Source organism: Moschus berezovskii, chromosome 1 (genome assembly GCF_049115385.1).
Source record: "Moschus berezovskii isolate FMDL1 chromosome 1, NW_MosBer_1.0, whole genome shotgun sequence".
Classification (NCBI taxonomy): Eukaryota; Metazoa; Chordata; class Mammalia; order Artiodactyla; family Moschidae; genus Moschus; species Moschus berezovskii.
In genome coordinates this window covers 151,654,974-151,659,884 of record NC_142460.1, presented here as the reverse complement: position 1 = coordinate 151,659,884, position 4,911 = coordinate 151,654,974, and positions in this window count along the sequence as shown.

Sequence of the window (4,911 nt, the reverse complement as noted above, 5' to 3'; positions counted from 1 at the left end):
TTCCTTGCCTGAGAAATCCCATGGACAGAGGAGCCTGGCGGGCTACAATACAGGGGGTTGCAAAGAGTCAGACACGACTGTCTGAGCATGCACACAAGGAGGCCAACCTACAGCGCACCACGAAACCAGCAATTGCAAGGACATCTCTGATAACCTGCCTGCCTTGCCCCACCTGCCCGCTCTCCCCAGTTGCTCAGGCCTCTCCTCCGTAACAATGGACTTTCAGGGGAAAGTGGTATCAGGAATCTACCCTGCCAAGGGTATGCAGCCTGAACTTAGTTTTTAAAAGTAGGATAAAAGGCTTTATCCTCTACAGAAGGAATTTCCAGAAGAAGAAATCAACTGGGGGCTTCCTTCTGTTCATGCAGCCGGCCAGTGAGACCCTTTTAGCTCTTTTTTCCCCCAACAAGGAAATACTCAGTTTTCAGCCAGAGATGTCTTTCCCCCAGAAAATGCATTTCCATTGCAGGATCTTCAGCCAATTGAAGAGTCTACTGAAGATCTGTCTTCCCTCCTTCAACTCGCATCACTAGCAGCCTGTTTAACAAATCACTGTGTCTGGAACTCCAGCTACAAGAGTGACAGCCTCAGGTAATCAGGGTGCCAAGAACAGATGAAAAGCAAGGTCCTGAGAACTTTGGTCCAAATCCAAAGGCAGGATTCTCCCTGCCTTCCAGGGTCCCCTTCTGCCTCCTGTTGGCCTCATCACTGGCCATGAAGCAGAAGGGAGCTAAAGCTGTCCCCAGCCCCCTGCCACTTCCGGGCACTTACCCTCCTCCCATATGACTCACAGCCATCCGTTGCCAAGTGTGATATATCATAGAGAATTTGTTTAATTAATTATTTGACTGCAACGGGTCTTAGTTGTGGCATGTGGGATCTTAGTTCCCCAACCAGGGATTGAACCCACCTTCCCTGCACTGCAAGGCGGTTTCTTAACCACTGGACCACTAGGGAAGTCCTGTTACTAGGGAAGTCCTGTTACAGAAAGCGCTGACAGACTGAAAAACATTTCAGACTCAAAGGAAATGAGAACTCATGGTATTAAGGGGAACCATAACAGGCCAGAGAGGGAGATATTTGGGAACAGGGAAATCTCCCTGGTGACTATGAAATCATACCAACTGGGCAATGATAGACTTTCTTTGCACAAATTCTACTGGGCAAATACATTCTACTCTGGGCTTTGTCTGGTTCTTATTGAAGGACAAGTTGAGGGTTTCACTTCAATCAAGGTCCTCAAGATGCACCACTGTGGCCTCTACCAGGCCAGTCCTCCCACTGCAATGCTCTCCATGCTCCAGGGCCCCTTCAGGAGTCAGGTCTGATGAAGTGTAGCCACACATGGCCCCAGCACATGAGTCCCTATGAAAGTGACTTGAATTATCCAGTCCCACATTCAACCCCACAGAGCTTGGCCAGCACCAACTTAGAAACTTGAGCAGGTAATTTAATCTTCCTAAGCCTTACTTTTTCTCCTGTGGAAATTGGAAATAATGCCTCGGAGAAGGCAATGGCAAGCCACTCCAGTACTCTTGCCTAGAAAATCCCATGGATGGAGGAGCCTGGTGGGCTGCAGTCCGTGGGGTCGCTAGGGGTCAGACATGACTGAGCGACTTCACTTTCACTTTTCACTTTCACACATTGGAGAAGGAAATGGCAACCCACTCCAGTGTTCTTGCCTGGAGAATCCCAGGGAAGGGGGAGCCTGGTGGGCTTCCGTCTATGGAGTCACACAGAGTCGGACACGACTGAAGTGACTTAGCAGCAGCAGCAGCAGCCTCCTAGATAGTTGGAGGAACTCAATGAAGTCGGTCTGTAAAAAGCATAGCACAGGGACTACTATATATCAGGAACTCAATAAATGTACCTGTTCTTAATGTTATTTATAACAGTAATAATACAAAGTCACCACTGCTAGTTTATAGATTACAATCTAAAACCATAATCTATAGCTATCTGAGAATAAGAGTAATGACCCACAGAACTCTCTCCTTTTATGTTTTACTACTGAACAGCTCCCAGATCCTTGACTATGGAAGTAATGTCTTACTTCACTCTTCCACATCCACAAATATCAACCTGCTCGCTGTATGCAGGAAACAACTTCCAGGTACAGGGGTGTGGTCTCAAGCGAATTACCAGCCTGATGCAGAGTCAAGAAGCAAAAGGTACAGAAGTGGGTGGGTCCCTGCCCTAGTTGTCAGCAGTCATCCAGTCAGAAGAGCTTCCAGAATTCAGAGAAAGTCTTAGTTCCTGCGGTAGGAGGTGCACAAGGAGCCTCGTTGGGAACTGGACCTTGAAGAAAGTGTACGATGTGAAGAAGAGCAGACGGGCGTCCGAAGCCAAGGGAGGGAGTGACGGGAATGCAGGTAGGGGGCCCTCCCTCCATTTGTCCCCTGCTGCCTGTGTGACACCCACCAAGATGCCGCACGGGGGCTCTGAGGCTCCACCTGTGTGCACAGCCCAGCCTGCAAGCAGATGCGTGACTCCGCAGAAACTGCCCCCGCCTTCTCCTCCAGCTGAGGGAACGAAGCGTCTTGGAATTCACTCTGTGAAACAGATTTTCTCAGTTCAAATTAGCTACAGTGGTGTTGCTAATCCCCTTGTTATGGGATTAGAATATATCACTGCGTTGAGATTAGAGCCTGACAGGTTGGAGGAGATTGGAGTCAACTCCAAGTTCCAAGCCACGTGGGCCGGCCCCCAGGCTCTGCGGTCTTTGGCCGGAACAATGGCGCCACCCTGTGGAGACAAGGCTCTACTGGCGAGCGTTTCCTCTGGGGCACGTTTTGCATGTGATGGGGGCAGAAACACGAGGAATGCTAAGGCAGGCCAACTCCTCCCTCAAGGCGCCGGTGGGCCTCGCTAGCCCATGGACTATGGTCCCCGGGGACTGCTCTTCCGAACCCCGGAGCCGACCTTGAAGCGGAGTGGGATTTCAGGACCCACCTACTGCCTAGCCCCTTAAATCCCTTTCACAATTGACAAAACCCGTTCCTGCACTTACTCATCGGCACGCGCTTAGCATTTGCCTCTATGAGCTGTGCTTAGGGCTGAGGCATAGAAATATTTAAGAACCAGCCCCTAAACACCGTGCATGGCCAAAGAGACAAGTTTGTTGTTGTCTTTGCTCTCTGCACAGACTGTGGCCCCCCCTCCCAGGCAGGTGGAGCCCTTCATCAGCTTCCCTCATCCCCCCAACCCAAGGCTCCTTCTGCCCCACTCCCCACTGCTGCTGGGACACCCAGGGCTCCTCCTGCCACCACAGCCTTTCTTGGCTGCTCCAACTGCAGGAAAGGAATGCCTTCCCTCTCCCCATCAAGGATGGCTGTTTGTGGAGGCTCCGGGCAGGGAGAGCTGAGCTAGTGCTGTGCTGTTGGAGAAAAATGACTTTAAACAGCAGAAACTTGTGGGAGTGGCTGCAAAAGGGTAGCCACAGCTCCAGGTGGACAGACAAGGCTGGACCTGGGAGAACAGAGACAGCAGCCCCAGGGGCGGACAGGGGAGCTGGACTTTGGAAGGGAGAAGCCATAGTTCCACACAAGGACTATGAAAGGGGCAGAAAGTGTGCATCCATGAGCTACTAGGCAAAATAAAATGGAGAACTGCATGTTTTTTGTCTGAAATTCAAGAGAAGCTAGGAAAGGGGAGAGGGAAGGTCTGTAGATGGTGAAAGGCAAGGAGACTCTATGGGGTGGGGAGTGCATGGAAATGTCCCTGGGTGTCGTCACCATACATAATGTAAGCGTGGGAGTGATTCAGACTATCTGAATGGCCAGCTGGAAACCATCTTCTACCCACCTCCCAATGTTCAAGGAAGAATCACATTCCTACGTTCACATTAATGAACACTGTGTGAATAGGTTTTACTTAGGCTCAAGGCATTACCTAAGAAAAGAAGTGTGTTTCCACAGCTGGTTCGAGGCTAGGTCACAAGGAGAAAGCACCCACAGGCCCAAGAACCTGGGTGACGAGGGGACCTGGAAATTCACAACATCCAGGGGAGGACCATGGCCATCCACAAGGCACAGAACAGGTTATAAGCCCATCTGAGGTCCTCGTGGCCAGAAATCCTGTCTGGTCCACACAAGCATTTCTACATCCTGTCTCATTATGCGCCCACTTTCTTCTCCATCATTTTTGTTTTCTCCTTGCTAACAAACTGGTCTCCAGATATGATGCTGTATACGATGCTGTCAGTGTGTGTTATGAAATAAAGGCTTTAACAAAATAGATGATTGGGCTTCCTTGTGGTCTAGCGGTTAAGAACCTACCTGCCAGTGCAGGGTACACGGGTTCGATCCCTGTTCCAGGAAGATCCCACATGCCCCAGAACAACTAAGCCCAAGTGCCACAACTACTGAAGTCCCAGTGCCCTAGAGCCCGTGCTGGGCAACAGGAGAAGCCACCACGATGAAAAGCCTTCACACGGAAACAAAGAGTAGCCCCTGCTCGCCGCAACTAGAGAAAGCCCACGCACATCAATAAAGACCCAGCACAGCCAAAAATAAAACACATAAATAAATCTTAAATAAATAAAACAGATAAGCAACAAGGACCTACTGTATAGCACAGGGAACTCAATATTTTGTTAATACTCGATAATGGAAAAGGATCTGGAAAAGAATATAAAGAACTGAATTGCTGGACACCTGAAAGTAATACAACATTAGAAGTCAACTGTACTCCAATACAAAATAAAATTTAAATTAAAAAAAAGAAAGGCTTTAAAACCAGAAACATGGGAATGCTTTGTCCCAGTCCCCCTTCACAAGTTCCCCAACCTACAGCCTCAGCTCTGCATCTGTAAGATGGGCTGCTGTCTGGCTGAAAGATTGGGTGAGGGACAGCATCAGGTGGCTGGGAGCTCCTGGTTTGTTGTGGATATCACCTAAGGAAGAGCCACTC